At 39.5% G+C, this 17,988-nt stretch overlaps 1 protein-coding gene across 7 annotated transcripts in view; it reads right to left on the reverse strand.

The window, feature by feature from the left end:
- STAU2 (staufen double-stranded RNA binding protein 2) overlaps positions 1-17,988 on the reverse strand; it is a 242,970-nt gene that overhangs the window by 110,192 nt on the left and 114,790 nt on the right. The gene's annotated exons all lie outside the window — the stretch shown is intronic.

Raw genomic sequence — 17,988 nt, forward strand, 5'->3', positions numbered from 1 at the left:
TCAGGAGATACCAGCATCTGAATCTGGTTACCTCTTGCATGCAAAGCAAAATATTTATAAGCTCGCCTTTCTCGAGGCCAAGACTGTACTCCCTGTCTCTCTCTGAGAAAAATCCATTAGGTTGACAAAGCAGTCCCAAACCAGTTCTCAGATCAGACAAATGATTCCAGAGACTCCATTTAATTTAAGTAAACCTGGAGCCAATTTGCCACCACTACTTAAAGGACTTTCCTTAAGAAGAGGAAATGGGGCAGTGCTTTAAGCCTAATGCCTGTTGCTTCTATTGATCTTACACTCAGGGTCGGATTGAGCGGGGACAGGGGGGGTAGTCTGCCCCTAGCACCACCAGGGAGGGGGCGCTGGGAGCAGCTGCCAGCTGCCAGAGGGTGCAGGCAGCAGCGCGGGCAGCCTCGCAGCCCCCCATGCTGCCTTTCACCTGCCCCACAGGACAGGGGGCAGCCAGCTTGCCACGCACCCCCTGTCCTGCAGGGCAGGCAAAAGGCAGCACAGGGGGCTGCGGGGCCGCCCATGCCATTCGCCTGCCCCGCAGGACAGGGGGCGGCCAGCCGCCCCATCTTGTGGGGTAAGCAAATGGTGCGGGCGGCCACACTGCCTTTTGCCTGCCCTGCAGGGCAGGGGGTGCACGGCAAGCTGGCCGCCCCGTCCTGCGGGGCAGGCGAAAGCAGCGCGAGGGGCTGCGAGGCCACCCGCACCATTCGCCTGCGGGGAGGCAAATGGCGCGGGCAGCTTCCCAGCCCCGCACGCTGCCTCCGTTCTGCCCCGCATGATGATGTCACCGAAGTGACATCATCATGCAGTGTGGGGAGTGCACACACGCAAGTTGGCCGGCCGATGCGCGCGAGTTGGCCAGCGCTGCTTACACTGCAACTTATTCAGCAAAAAAATTATGTTTAGGGCATACTGGACACCACAGCGCCTTTTTAGAAAAGATTAAGTACAGTGTCCAATTGCTGGTGTTGTAACTTACAAGATGCATCTCTCAAACATATGCTTTGGACATGGGCCTTTTTCACACTGCTTACCTTCACTCGCAACGATGCGGAAGATAGCGCAAAAAACACGGAAGATCGCGTTTTTAGTGTGATGTTCCGCATTGTTGCGAGTGAAGGTAAGCAGTGTGAAAAGGGCCATGGTCCTTCTGGGAGGAAGTCATTATATTATTAATTTTAATTTTGTATTAGAATACTTCTTTATGTTTGAGTATGCTTATATACTTTTAAACTGTTTTCCTGTCTCATGTAACCTAACTGATGATCAACATAAATGGACCTTCTGTGTCCTTAACAGTCACTAAAATACTTATACTACAGCATTGAAAATACAAAAGCCCACTTCCCGTAATTCACTGGATTAAGTATCAAAGTTTGAACATATCGCATATTGATGACAACTGTGTATGAACTCATTTTTAGATATTTGGAGATGTTTTATAGAAGCCTATGTATAGATTTGCCATCATTGTTGCTTGTTTTGTTTTGCACGAATAAATAAAATTTAAATAATAACAGTAAGAGGATATTTTCAAATGCCCAATGATTATTCAAATCTTGAGCATCCGAAGAAGATTTCTTAAGGAGTCTCACAAGTGCCTCTTTCAAACTAGCTCTCACCATCTCACTCAATAAATCATTTACAGCCCTCAGAACCTGACCAAACACAATAAGCCAAGACAGGCAAGGACTGAGAATGAAGGTGGTAAGCTGCATTCTTTAAATAACATCCAACTGCAATAAGAGAAATTAATCAAAACAAGTCTGGTAAGTCCACCTTCCAATGGCATTCTGGGACTGAAGTGCTATAAAAATGGAGTCCAAATCACTACAGATAAATTTTATTTGTGAAATACTGCAGTGAAATCCAGGATCATATTATATGAGTCAAACTGTAAAATCCTGATTATTCAGAAAAACTCCACTGAACTGTGTTGCACAAATGCAATGGTAGTGGTAGGCATGCCATCCCTACCAAAGAATAGGCATAATGTTACCCCTTCTACTTTGAGCCAGAACTTTAGTTTTCAAATTCTGACTATACACGTGTTTGGCTACCAGATACTTGATTCCGAAAATCCTGTGCCTAATGGACCTCCTGCCTGACCCCCAGTCTAGATGTCACCCATCTAGATGTTCCTTCCCTACCCAAGGCCATTAGTTCATCTTATTCTGTTTCATGCAAAAAGTCCACAAGGGGCTTCCATATAAATACTTTCCCTTGCTCTGCATTGTCTCTGTGTCTTTCCAGGGCCCTGTTCTGCATCTGTCTCATGTTGAGTCTGTGCAGCAGAAATCTGTTCACAATACCCTATCAAACACTAGTGCATTTAAAGCGATATGTGCAGTGGCTACCCCAGAAGCTCTTCTAATAAGGCTGGCTTTCCTTTGCAAAGACAATTGCCACATCGGAAGCTAAAAATAAGAAGATTTGTAGGTGAAGGGTTTCAGCCATTACTGTTCTTAGGAAGTAGCCTTTTATTATTTATTGCCAGTGGCTGTAAATAATTAAAATTTATGCACTGTATTGGAGAATGCATTAGCCTTCCATTAACCAGATACCAATGAGATTAAAAAAGCTAGTTTATGTAAAGAAATTTTCCCACACCATGGCTTTGCTGCTCACAGTTTGAAAACACATTTCTGTCTGGTTAAATGCTTTCTTCCTTTAACATTTATTAGCTTTAAAATTATTTTAAAAGTCATGGGTGACAACGGAGTTCATGTATCCAACCCCTGAAACATACTCTGTATGATTCAAAGCACCAGCAGGAGTTTCAAAAGGCTAGACAGAAATAAACTGGTAATAAAATGCCCCCGTGTCCTTCAGTGCACAAATCTCATCAACTGACAGGCCTATGCCATTTTCTAGAGAAAAAGGAAAAGGTCTTCTTTAAAATGTCTTATATTTAAAGGACAAAAACCCAACAACATCCTATCTCAAGACATTACTACTAATTTCATGTGGCTTTCGTTTTCAGCTAGTGCAAGGTGGATCTGGACACAGATCCAACCAATGTAACTGCTTGGTGTTGTCACAATGTTAGGATTACTAACAAAGCAGCTCAGAACCCAAGAGATGAACCCCATATAGGGTTGCCAGCTAATGGCTGGCAACCAGGGTGTGTGTGTGCACATGAGCACTGTAAGGAAGCAAGTTTTTTTTTAAAGCCATTTTAATGTCATGTTATGACATTAAAATGTCATGTGCCAGGACAGGGGAAAATGGTGCAGCATCAGTAGGCGACGTCACTTCCAGCAAATACTGGAAGAGATGCCTTGTCACTAATGTGACACTGATATGACCCACTAGAATTTGGGCAAAACTCTATGGTTTTACCAGTTTTGCCCAAATCCTAGATCATCATACTGACATGTTACTTCTGGGTATTTGCTGTGATGTCACATAGCTAGCATGGCACTGTTGAAAAATGTTTTCCTCCTGCTGGCCCTAAACAGTGAGAGTGGGAAGTCTCCCACTGAAGTGAGAGACCTGATCTCCCTAATATCACAACCATATGAAAAGTTTCAGATGTACATGTCAGCATCCCCTGTGTGCAGATATCAGATGTGCAGTGCAGTAAAGTATCATGAGCTTGTTTTGAGACAGGTAAATGCAGAGATGACAGTTCTTAATACTTTTTGTAAATTAAAGTTAAATCATTATGATTCATGGCAGTCTACTTGCTTCTCCCTGTTTTTCTTTCAGTTTCTAAAAGACAGCTACTTTATCTAATTTTTAAAATTCCTTTGTGAAAATGAACCATGCAACTACATAAGTTATAGCATATCAGCTCCACCTAATATTTTTATAAGTATATCATATAGTTTAAGTTCCTATATATGTGACACAGATTTCCTAACATACTTTTCTAGCTTTCGTTCTCATTCTGAATTATATTTTAGAATTTATTGTCACGAACACTACTCAAGTTAAAAAAAACCCTATATATTAATGAGTTTGTTAATTATTTCAGCAGACATGTAACAAGCTACAAGAACAGTGTGATGAGAACTGCAAAATAAATCATACAGATGCCAAGACAACTGACTCATATTTAATTCTATTGTACAAAAATGCACACTAACAAAAAAAATCCCACTCTGAATTGACTTAACATGACATTAAGATGGCTTTTTATTTAAAAAAAAACTTGCTTCCTGCAACGCTGGAGTTTCTTGATCTATGCCACAACTAAATATAGTATTTTACTAATCTCACTGGGGAGCTGGCTAACTGCTCACCCCCTGTGGAACAAATCTAAGGAGCACATGAAAAACACCCACATTTAAGCAAGACCCCTTGCTAGATCATTAAGCTCAGATAAAGGCCTGTGATATATAACGCAATCATTGTGTCAAGAAAACATATGTTTGATTAGTACGCCTCAGGTTCATTAATCGCTGTGTCTGCTTCACAGCAGCAGGCAAAGTTTCCATTGTAGCTACTGCACAGGGGGAAGATACTCAGCAGTTAAAAGACTGACAGCTCCTTTAGAATATGAGGAAATGTTCAAAACACGGTATGTCCTTGAAGAATCTATAAACTTACCTTTAAAAGTCATTACAATACAGCACACGGCTTCTGACTACATAGTATACAGTTTCTACAACAGTTAGATGTAACCCACGCACTCCAAACCCAAAGCAATGACAAATTACTCTTTCTTTTAAGATTGTTAGAAAGAAGTCAACGCCAAAATTAGTAGGGCAAGTTACATGTGGAACTGAGTTAATGGAACTTGCATATCAGCAGCGGTAGCTTCTCTCTATGCGCCGATTACCATGCTATGTTATGCCCACAGGACACAACAAATCCCGGGTGCCAGGTCACCACAGAACCTAGAAATTTCATCATGGTGAAGTATATCTGTCCTCCTTTCAGGCTGAAGGAGGAGTGAACTTCCATGTGGTGGAAACTGGGGCCATGCAGGTGAGGCCTAGGCATTCTGTCACCACAACTGCATTCTCGATTAGCTCCACTGGGATACACAGATATTTTGTGGGGGCTCTGCTAGGGCATAAAGAAGTATGTGGGGCTCGCTCACTAGAGATTTAGCAGTGCACTTTGGTCTCAGTGAATGAAACATGAAGGTTCCTTTCCAACCCTTCCAGTTGATAGCCTGCAAAAGAAATTTACCTAAGAGAAGAGGGCCTTGGACATCAAGCTCACTTTGGAAGCAGACTTGGGAGTGTGAGAATTGTCTCCTGATAATGATGCATATTATCTTCTGGGAAGAGGGGAATCTGGTTAAAGTCTCCAGTCTTTGGGCTTTTTCTTATTATTATGGAATATTATGGAATTCTTTATGCCAGACATCAGTTGTGTAAATGAATTAAATCTGGCCAGTTTCTGGAATCTGTGTCCCCCGTGATTTTAAAACCTTGCAAACTGACTGTGGAATTCAGATTTTGAGGTCAAATCCAGATTTTGGAGAGATGAAGTACTGAAAAGAAACCAAATTCCCCCCAAGAAATGTGAGCTTGGCAGAAATCAAAGACAATTTTTTTACTTTAAAACATAACCCTTTGGATCAGGATCTGGTGATGTTATGGGTTGGGTGAAAAATTAGTCTGGCTTCTACAGTTTTGGGCTGGCTCCTAAATCCAAAGAAGATAGTTTGAGACAGGTAGTCATCTTGGTTTGCGCTGGATTTGAGACCAGTGGCAGGATATATGAAGAAAGAAGCTTATACTCTGAAAATTTTGTTGGTTTCTTAAGGTGCCACTGGACTTAAATCCTGCTAGATTCAAAGAAAGTTAGTCAAAGGCTGTACCATCATTGGAAGTTACATCAGCCCTCTCAATATGGCACAATGGATGTAAAAAGGGATTAATAGTTTAAATGCACAAAAAATGTGCTGGTCAGAGGCAACTGTGTGACTTTTGTGAACAATTCAATCTGCCTTATACCGAGTCTTTCAAAGTCATTATTATCTATTATGACTATTATCTATTATGAATGGCAGTGGCATTCCAAAGTCTCAGGTCTTCCACATCACCAGCCATTTGATCCTTTAATTGGAGATCTTAGAGACTGAACCTGAGACCTTCTAAAAGCAAAGCCATAGCCTTACCCTAAAGTTCAGGGAAATCTTTTAATTAAGCTGTTCTTAGTGTGATCATCTGAATGGAGGTCACCATCTAAGTTGTTTATTAGGGTCTGTCTGTCCAACTAGAATCTGTAACTATCATTTGAAGTTGGTTTAAGCTCAGTTGATTTTAACTATGGCTTTGTCTAACACACAAAGAGGGACTCCTGGTCAGAACAAAAGTGAAGAAACTAGCATCTGTCGAGATAAACGAGCATCTGAGAGTCTCTCTACATAAGACATCTTACATGTTCAAGTTAAAGATCTTACACTTGTTCTCCCATTGTGGATACACATGCATTGCAGAGTACACTTGAATATAAGACCACATAGAAAGTCTAATGATATATGATTTAACCATTCTTAGAATACTTAGAAAAAGTATCACTCAGTCACATTATGGCACATGTTGGGCAGTCATAAAGGCAGAATTGGTAACAGAAAACATCTAAAGCTTCAACACAATCCCACAGCCCCAGTGAAATGCAAAGCAGCAGGGAAAGATTGCACTTGAATGTAAAAGAAACAAATGAATTATCTAGAAATGCATATGAATAGGTTTGTTCTGCACACATCCCTATTTTTTTCATAATCATTCCCATAGTATGTAAGATAGTGTGAATGTACAATATCTAAGTTTTATTTATATTACATTGTAAAATAAACATAGAGAGACTTCCAACTACATCTAGTAATGTTGCAGTGAGCTCATATTTTATTGTACATGTAGTAAACAACAAGAGTAGCAGTTAAAAGCCTGACAATATTCTATGCAGGGAAGATTTTTTTTTGTCAGTGAGACACATTTCTGTTAAATAACTATGGCAAGCTATATATATTTTCATTTCTGCACCAGTTAAAGTATGCTTACACCTGCTATTAATCTTCTTCTTGGTTATGAGAACTGTTGTTGTTCGCCCACAGTGAATAAAGAGAAAATGCTATGCAGCACAAATGAATTTAGAAACTAGAATGCATTTAAGCCAGAGGGTAAATGGAGTAGATCAAGCTAAGTACGTTTTAGGAACTGCTAAAAAATATGGTGCTAATTCAATTACTGCTTTGCAATATGAGGCACACAAAACATGGCTATTTCCATTTATGCTAAGCATTTTTAACATAATGCTGTTCCTTGTGTTCATAACTTGATCTTATTTTCATCAGCAGCTCCTCACTGAAAGTCCACCCTCTGGAAATCTAGATTTCTCACCTCAATCAGACCTATTTTAATGGCACTTCCCCGTTTCTCCATAATCAGTTTCTTGCCATTTCTCTTTTGAAATCTACACTTCTCACTTCAAGCAGACCCATTTTAATGGCATTTCCTTCAACTCCCCTTTCTCTGTAATTTGTGTTTCTTGCTACTTCTCTTTTGAAGGATTGTGTTTCAAAATCAAATGCACAGATTACAGCTGAATAACTAAGCACCAGCCTACAAACAATTGAGCATGATGATTTTGCAATTCTGTCTGTAGTGACTCAGGCTCACTAAAGTTTTGGCTTCATCCCAGTGCAAGGTTGGCATCTAACTTTATCAAGGATTTATTTAAAAGGAACTTGGCAGAGAGCATAAGCAGCTTTGTTTAGTACTGGCTACATTACTTTGAGAGGTCCTGACAGCTTTGCTGCTATTTAAAAGCCAAACAAAAACCAAATGTACTGGTTTTAAAAATACAATTTACATTTTTCCATGTATAAGGCTAGTTGCAGGCATTTGTCACAATAAACAGAATTTTTGTAAGTGATGCAAAACTACTTTATTCAAGACTTAATCCCTATACTTGGCTTATTTGTACAGGATCCTAGTATTTTTGTATACCAGCCTTTTTTTTCTTGCAGGACAAAATCTTGGGAGAAGAAAATTTCATTTATTGCTTTCTGTACAAAGTCATGCCAAGAAATCAAATGCTTTTAAATACTGGACTTTCTTGCTTTCCACAATGGCAGTAGTGGGTGAGTATATGATTATCAATTCATGGAGGTGAAAGTGGTGTTACAAATCCTCTTGATATGAGGATATTTTAGAAATCTTCCAGTGTTAAAAAATGAGACTGAAGCTATGTCTAAATTTACTCGTTTATACCCACTGATTTCAGTTGCCTTAAGACTGAAGTAACTGCATTGGATTGCATTGTTAGGCAGCAATTAACTGCTTACTTACCTGGAAATAAGCCCCATAGAAGAAAGTAGATCTTATACTCAGGCTGTTTTTTAAAATGTTGCATTGATATTTGTTAATTTATAATACTTTTTCTGGTGCTTGGTGTTTTTATGTTGTACTCATAATCTACCTTAAGCAGATTTTCTGGAAAGGTGGCACAGAAATGGGATGCACGGTCTATAGTGAAGTGCATCCTGCGTCCACAGATTATGCTCAAATATAGACATATTCATGGATGAGAGGTCCATCAATGCCTACAAGCCATGGTGAATAAACATATAGAGGCAGCATGAGGGTAAAGCCTTGGCCTTTATGCCCTTTTTTGGGCTTTTCAAGGCAACTGGTAGCAGCTGTGCAAAACAATATGCTAGACTGGATAGACCACGGATCTGGCAGGGCTTTACTCATGTTTTTCTGAAACACTGCTAACCCATAGTGTTACATTAAAATCCAAGCATAGATACGGCAGGATTTTCCCCAAGCTATCTGTAACACACATTCGGTGCTGGTAGAAAATGATGTCAAGTCATAGCTGACGTAGGGCAACCTCTACTGAGCTTTTCAAGGCAAGAGGTGGTCTGCCATTGCCTGTCTCTGTGTAGCTAACCTGGTCTTCCTTGGAGGTCTCCCATCCAATTACTATTTAGGGCTGACCCTGCTTAGTTCTGGAAATCTAACTAGATCAGGCTTGTCTGGGTTATCCAGGTCAGGGGAACATATACTTACCTGTAGAAAAAGACATATGCCATGCTACCTGAATCCCTGCATGTCACAAAGAGCTACATATGTAGTCCCTCCACAGCAATTTACTGTAGCTTACTGGGACTTCAAAAGCATTAAGTTCACAAGAACTACAAGACAACAATCTAGCCAACTACTGGGGTTGGAGGATTCTTCTTCAGCTTCAGTGGTATATCTAAATCTAACCAGATAAAAATCTATTGACTGCATATTTAATTTTTTGCATGCATATGAAAGGGACAGTATCACAAGACCCTTTGGTGTTGTGGTACGACTACTATGTCAACAAAACTGCTTTCTCTGCATATAGCCAAGTTCTTTTAATTCTTTTGCTGGAAATTCACAATTATACACTTGCAGGTACACTGCTTAGACTCTATTACTCTGCATGATAAGCCATCTGCATGCATCAGTTTCAGTCTTGAGGCCAGTTTTTAACTCCATGAGTGTTGCTTCACAGAAACAGTTAACTACAAGAAGTATTGGTGTGGTTTGTGTCCTTAAGCATGCTGTTGATGTATATATTAATTGAAACTATCAAAAACTGCTATGAAGTTCTGTGAAAGTCCAGACATTTTTTCTAAACAGTGCGTATAATTGTCCCAAATGTTCCCCAGCTTTCTCTTCTTTGTATAATTTCTGCCACGCTATGCTTTCTGCTATGCTAGCATGCAGTGAGCGAAAGAAGAGAAATAGCAAGAAAAATAAAACCCAAACCATGTGGCTGCATTCCAATGCAAAATTGTACACTGGATGAAATGTATGCTGAACTGTGTTGCTTTGTGGCCAATGTGTGCACTGTATTTCAGCAGCAGAAAATGTAACAGTCAAGCGGACCCGTGCTTCACAATATCAGAATTACTGTTATCAATTGATTATGCCAACCTACATGTTTGCACTCTTTTAACAATTAAACTTTGTCTCTCGCAAAAAAGATTTAGAACCAGATGGAAACTGCAACCATGAAATCAGAAGGAGATTGAGACTTAGAAGAGTAGCCATGAAGGAACCAGATTCTAAATCCTTTTAACTCCTGAAGCTGAACCAGAAAAGATGCTTAAGTGTAAGGAAGCATTTCAGGAGACCAAGATCAAGAATTTGTACAATGGTATTCCCATTACTTTGTATGGATATGAAAGTTGGACAATGAAGAAAGCTAGGAAGAGTTGAAAGCAACAGGAAAAGAGGAAGACCCAACATTAGATGGTTTGACTCAATAAAGGAAGCCATTGCCTTTGGTTTGCAAGACCTGAGCAAGGCTGTTAATGAGAAGACATTTTGGAGATCATTAATTCATAAGATCATAATAAGTCAGAAACAACCTGACAGCACATAACATACAAATCAAGTGCACTGATTGTTTATCTAAATACCAATGATGTGAAGTATCAAAGAGCAAACCTACTTGCTGCACTGTATAGCATACAGCATGCACTAAAATAGTCTTTGCAGATAAAGAACAGTAAATTAACACTTCCTAAATTACAGGCTTTATACATAACTCTTTAGAATTTAAAATCATTTTATTTGCAGAGAATCTTTTATTATTTAAGAACCTCAGTCTTCCATTCCTGAATTAATGAATTTGATTAATAATTTTGGTGATCTCTCTGGTTGTCAGGCTATAGATGACAGGCTATGGCAGATAGATCCCTGAACCATTGCAGCAAGAATCCAGGCTCTTGGTTAAATGGTTTTATTCAGAAATCAGATCATTTCCACAGATATGTCCATAGGATCACTCAGAAGCAAGGTTAGCAACTAAGCGGTGAGAAACAGGTTGACAGGAATGGCAACACGTGGGAAAACCCTTCCTCTTAACTCACACATTTACTCCTTCCCCCTTTCATATGCATGCAAAACAGGACTTTTGGCGCAAACCTGTCCTGAGAATGTCTCACATATTTGCACTATCAAGTCTAGACACTGAGAAAGCAGATCAAAGTTGATTCAGTTTCGTTTTCCCGGCCATGTCGGACGCTCCTCTCCGCGGGTCCGGGAGGAAGCGCCCGAGCAGCCTGACCGGGTGGTTGACCTGTGAGGGTTAACCCCCAGGACTCCCAGTGAGGGGGTCAGGAGCGCTGCAGGAAGAGTCCCCTGAAGTCGATGCAGGGGGTAAATTGCCCGTTTGCTCCTACGGAGGCCGGCAGACTTGCACAGCACATCGTGTGCTGCCGGGCCATGGAAAACAGCAACAAGCAGATTTAAGGTGAAACCCTGTAAGTAACGAATCCCTTCTGTCATTCCAAGCGTATGTGAAGGCTTGGTGGGAGTTGAAGCTAAGAAGGTTCGGATATCTTCCCCTTCATTGAGTTTTGGAACTTAGTTGGCGGACTCCCCCCCCCCTAAGATGGCGACGAAAAAGCAGAGCCCTGCTGTGGGCAAATCTGTTTTGGCTGCTTTGCAGGGGAAAGGAGAGTCTATTGAAAAGGTGGTTAAACGGTCGGTCGTCGAAGCTATGAAGCCCTTTGTTGATAAGCTAAATGAAATCGGTCAAAGGGTTGGCTTAGTTGAGAACGAAGTGAAAACTATTAAAGACGCAGCGTCTGGGGCAGAGCAGTCTGCTCGGGAAAACGCAGTACTCATGAAAGCAACAAACAAAGAAGTAAAGCTTTTGGAGAATCAATTGATAGGGTTACAAGTGGATTGTGCTCAGACGGTATTGCGTCTTCAGAATGTGAAGGAGAAGGAATGTGAAAACTTAAAAGGATTTGGTGTCGGAACTTTTGGCGTCATCCGCAAAGGCAACTAAAGAAGAGTTAAAAAGCGATATTCTGGAAGTCCGCCGGACATCTTCAAAATATGCAACGAAGCATCAGCTGCCTCACGAGATTATTGATTTTTCATCTAAGAAGACTCGGGACACCATCTTATATAATTCGTACAATGTGGACTTGGACTTTCTGGGTAACAAGATATTGAAGGATGTTCCATTTTTAGCTTGGAAAAGAAGATTCAGATATAAAAGGTTTGCAGCTCTTCTGAGGAAGTGTGAAATAAAATACAAATGGTTATTTCCGGAAGGTATCTGGTTCAGTCATAAAGACCAAGCCTACAAGATAACATTGGAAGTACAGCTGAGGGACTTTGTGTTTAATCATCAAGAGTTCCAGCAAGGAGAGGATTTAGAATCTGAAGGGGGGAATGGGGAGGAGGGAGTGAGCGCAGCTACTGTAGCTGTTCAGAGAGAGCTGCGACCGAGACGCGGGGGCGGGGGGGGAGAAGACCTGATCCTGACTGTACCAATCTAATAGCATATTAGAAAGTTTAACTTTAAATAATTGTAGTATGAAGGGAATGCAATACTTGTAGATGTAGTGTGTGTTTTTATATGTTGTTTCTTCCCTTTCCCCCTGTTCTTTTCCCCTTTTTTGTAGTGTTAGTAATTAAAAAAAAAAAAGAGAAAGCAGATCAAAGTTGAAACATAGAAGCACATAGGAGTGAGCAGCGTACAAGGTCAAAAGCACTGACAGCTTCTACAGTCCATTAGATAAGACACCTGCAACTTCAATTAGCCTGTGAAAGCAAACCAGTTATGGCATTGGCAATATGACATCAAGTTATAGCATGAAACTTTGGTTCAGAACAACAGGCCAGCATCAAGCATGGCATGGATGAGGCACAGACATGACAGTTATCCAATTAAGTGGACAAAATCAGGGATGATGCTATTGAGAAACAATATATCAAAGAGTGTAATTACTGAAGGATTTTTTGATGGCGTCCAGATGCTATTACTTATCTTGAAATATTGATCCCAAGGAACATTAAGTATATGATTTCATTGAATTTTAATATACTGATCTCAGATATATCCTTGAATTTGGATAGATGGGCAACCCTAAACTTGTCATTATAATATAAATATACAAATGAATATTATTTCTCAAATTATGTATGTTATACATGCAATTCCTTTTTATAGACCTTGTACGTATGCTGATAACAAATACTTTGTTTGGAAATTTATGTGGAGTGCAACTTTCAATTAATGAAGGAGGATTTCGTTTTTCAGACCTAGTGCTTATCATCAGGCATGTGATACGATATAGTATACAGTATATTGCTCCTGTCAATCCATCTCTGCAGCTAGAGAAGCATAGTGGATAATATCGTGAGAATTTCAATTTGACCCATTCTCACATGCTAAACTAACATCATGGGCAAATTCAGATTTAAAAATGGGGAAGAAGTCTTTCTTATGGAAGCATTGGGAAGATAAAGAAATTTTTACTTTAGATCGAATTGATAGGTAATGGTAATGAGTTCTTGTCATTTTTCCAACTGAGATCTAAGTATGATTTGCCAACTTCTGCTGAATGGCAATATTTACAATTGCAACATTTGTTGCAATTTGTTGGTGTCCAAATATGGTCCAGCAGCTTTGATTACTTCAAAAACTCCCCCACCTTTGGAGATTCTTATTAAATCAATATAGAAAGCAAAACCTACAATATTTGTATATAAATATTTGAAGTAAGTTAATAAATATGATACACAGAGCCTTAGAGATGAACTGTGGTTCTTGAAAGCTTATGCTACAGTAAAGTTGGTTAGTCTTTAAGGTGCTACTGGACTCTTCTATTTTGCTACTACAGACTAACACGGCTAACTCGTCTGTATCAAGTGAAAGCTGGCTCCCACTACAGAAACACACTGGGGCAAGGCTGTCATGGCCAAGGAACACACTCAAATGCAAGCTGAACTCATCCCAGAGAAAGGCCAACAGAAATAAACTGAAGCACTGGAATGGAATCCCCCCTCCCCCAGAACCAAAGCGAATCAAGGGGATCAACATCATAGCAGAAAATCACATCCATTCCACCTAAACTTAACTGAAGCAAGGGACACTGTTGCAACTCAGCCCAACAGAACCAGTGTCATTCACAGTAGCCAGACACTGGGTTCAGCCACAGAACAGAACCAAGCCGTACCCAGCCACAAGCACAAGGCACTCTCTTGCTTCAGTTTGCTGGCCTTTTTCCCAGAAGGTCTGGCCAAGTACAACCCCCCCCCCATCCTTTTATCTGCCACTACACCAATACCTTCAGAGTTAAACAATGTAGGTTTTTCGTGCAGTGAAGATCAAGCTAAAAAGATTTCCTACCGTCAGCCATCTTACTTTAAAGACAATATTAAAGTTTACTACATTTGTGTTGCATGCTGTCTCTGGCATATTTATTTTTATTTATTTATTTTATCATATTTATATTCCGCCCTCCCTGCAAGCAGGCTCAGGGCGGATATAGCTGCTTGCTCATCCGGATCATTAATTGCTGTGGTACTCTGGTCTGGATACTGTCTTATCAGTCTAGAAAGACCTATAGCAGACTTAGGTACAGTCCAGTTAATTCTAATTAATACTTTGCCCGGAGCAGACCAGTCATGTTAACTGGATAGACCACTCTTCTCAGCCCTAACTCCCCAGCTGTATTGTGGGATAATAACAACTCTAATTTGTTCACCGTTCTGGGTGGGGCACTAATCTGTCCAGAAGAGCAGTATATAAGTGCAGCTGTCATTGTTGTTGTTGTTAGACCATTCCAATAGGCAGCCGGAACATTTTAAGAATAAATAACATTAGGAATAAATGTAAACAAAATCTTTGGAACATTTCATTTATATTGTCATTTTAAAAACTTTGTAAAGTTAAGTTATAAAACAATGAACTAAATGGCATCTAATCATTAAAAATCTACCCTGATTTTATGTACAGCTGATTTTATTTAATAGCTAGTATCCAAGCACGTGGCTCAAACAATAAACTCAGAGTTTACATAAACTTGAACTATAAGAATGCTTTATTCTGATACCACAACTTTTTGTTTAGTAGTTGGCTTCATTAATTTGAACTGAATCAAAGTACAGCGCTGCTCTTTTAATAACAGAAGACTATAATAATCAGCAATGAATAATTTAATATGCTTTATTTTATACAGTGATCTCAACAGTTCTGAAATATTTAGGGTTTGTAACACGTGCGCTTTATACACGAAATGAATTCAGAAAAGTTTAAATAAAAAAATCAAACATTTTAAAGGATATGCCCTCTAGCTGGAGATTCTCCAGTTAAAGTTTATAAAATTAATGTCGATTCCCCCCACCCCTCCTTATTATAGTAATAAAGCCTCTTGGGAGTACTTTTTGATTTTTTAAAATTAAAATTGAATGCAGGAGACCAAAATATGCATGCATGATCACTGACAAAAGACAAAGAAAAACACATGTTATAATAAGAAATAGATGATTAGAAATTGTTGTTCTTGAAAACAGGAACTAACCATTTTTGAAACAACCATTCCAAGGCATTCACAAAACATGAAAAAAGTGCCCATCTGGTAAATGTGTCATTTTTATAACTGGAAAACCTACATGGTAAACCTGTAAAGAAAAAGGCTTTTAAAGACCTTGAACAGAAAGCGCTTTCTGTGGTGAAATGGTGAAGAGACCTGTGATAGGCACTTGACAGCCCACCAAGCCATTTCCCACAGAGATTCTGTTTAACACTCTGCTCGGTGCTCAGTGATCCAGTACAGAGCTTCACACTCATTCCAAAAACTCGGGCAGCCAAGGTATTAAAGTGAACGGGACAAAAGGGATGTGGGTTGGAAGCCAAAAACACCAGTTTCTTGATACATTGAGGGGAATTAGAGAGAAGGGAGGAAATAAGAGAGAATATCTACTGAAGTTCATGTAGAATCAACCTGCGTTAAGGGGAACAAGGATTCTATTTTTCAAGCAAAACTGAGAATTGCCAGGGGGGTGTCCAGAAGAATAGTGCAACAATCAGCACACAGTAATTGTATACTACAGCTAAGCAAGAAGAAACTAACTCAAAGGAAAAAGTCCTAATGAATTAGATTTTTGCTCTATGAAAATAAAACAATGCTTTTTTGCATATGCATATTTAATGCAATGAGAAAGAAAGAAAGAAGGAAGGAAGGAAGGAAGAATTTCCTTTCAACAGGTCTAATCCTACTTATTACAGATACACTTGTTTCCATATGCAGGCCTAGCTAAATATCATACAAAACTTTTTATTAGGTTTATACATAAACTTTATTGCATTAGCTCACACAACCTTAGCAAATGAGACCAGGAGAAAATTGCAATACAAACAATTGCAATACCAATTAAAACCCTTAATACGTCTTTAAAATTAAAATACATAATAATTAAAATCTTTTTATTGGGGAAATATTAAACTGGCATGTGTATTTTAATACTATTTCGTTCTCACAATCTCTGTTTAGTTAAGAAACATTAAGAGCCAGTGTGGTGAGTGACATAGAGTTGGAAGGGCCTTATAGGACATCTAATCCCCTGCTCAATGCAGGAAGTCCATAGCAAGAGTTTCCTTGGCACAGACATGTTGTGCTTCTGAAGACCTTTGATGAGGAAGAGCCCCTCCCCAGATAACTGGTTCCTTGTCAAACAGTTCTCACCATTAAGAAGTTTCATATTTGGTTAATCAAAATCTACCACCATTAGCTCTAGGTCTTCTGAAGCAGAATAAACAATTATTTGCCCTCTTTTGTGAAACATCTCTTGAAGTACTTATCATGCGCCCCCTCAGTTTCCTCTTCTCATGATTCAATATACCTAGTTCCTTCAACTTTTCCTTGTAAGTCTTGTTTTCCACATCCTTAATCAGCTTTGTTGTCATTCTGTGAAACGCTTCCAATTTGTCTGCAGTTTCCTGAAAGTGCAAAGTAGAGATGGGCGCGAACCGCAAAATGAACTGAAGTTCATCATGAACTGGGCCAGTTCGTGGTTCACAAACCCGCAGTTTGTGGAAGCCCCATTTTCACAAACTTCAATGAACTTCTCTGCCAGTTCATTTGGTTCATATTAAATCAAGCTGGCGGGGGTGCATTTAAAGGGGTATTTAAACCACACAAACCACGAACAGGTTCACGAACTGGGGCTAGTTCATTGAACTTCGTGGTTCTTGGTTCGTGAAAATTGATGAACCACAGATTGTGGTTTGTTGCATTTTCTTGATTTGTGCCCATCTGGACACAATTTTCCAAATGAAGTTTGAATAGTGTGTAGTAGAGAATAACTATTACTTCTCAGGACTTGGCTATTATGCATTTATTAATGTAGCCTAAGTTCACAGTCATATCACACTGCCAGCTCATGTTCAATTTGTGATCAACAACAATACTGATTTATTTCATGTATTACTGCCAAGCCAGGTGTCCCCGTTCAACACCTGGGCATTTGCTAAATGGAGAACTTGCATTTGTCTCTACTGAATTTTTATTTTTTCAGTCCTGCTTTACAAACTAACAATGTTATTTTGAATTTTATTTCTATCCTGTAAGATGTTTGCTATCCTTCCCAGTTTTGCATCATTTACAAATCTGACAAGAATTTCCTCTACCTTTTTATCCTAACCTGCCTCACAGGGATGTTGGGAAGATAAAATGGAGGACAGGAGAGCCATGTCTGCTGCCCTGAGCAACTTGGAAGAAAGGTGAAATAAAAATATAATAATAAATAAAAATGAAAACAAATTAAGAAGTATTTATACTAACTAAAGCATACAAAAATTAATATATCAAACATTTAAAATTAAAGAATGAAATACAACACTAGGAAATATGAAAATCTACAGGAAGCCAGATAGCTAATGTCGGTATAGGTTATTAATAGTGAACTCATGTATCTAAAATTACCAAGGATCTACTGCCTGGCTTTATTAAAAATTATAAAATCTTCCTATAATTATAACTGGAGAGCCAGTGTGATGTGGAGAGAACCTTAGGGTGGTGGGAAACTTAGGGAGAAGTGATCACAGACCTGCTGTAGCACAGTGGTTAAGTGGTTCAGCAGCAAATGAGCACTCTGCTGTTTCAAATCCCACTACTGCCATGACCTCAGTAGGTGGCCTTCGGTAGGATACTTCTCTCAGCCCCAGCTCCCAAGCTGTATTGTGGGGATAATAATAACACTAGTTCACCAATCTGGGTGAGGC

The sequence above is a fragment of the Eublepharis macularius genome, chromosome 7 (genome assembly GCF_028583425.1).
Source record: "Eublepharis macularius isolate TG4126 chromosome 7, MPM_Emac_v1.0, whole genome shotgun sequence".
In the NCBI taxonomy this organism is placed as follows: domain Eukaryota; kingdom Metazoa; phylum Chordata; class Lepidosauria; order Squamata; family Eublepharidae; genus Eublepharis; species Eublepharis macularius.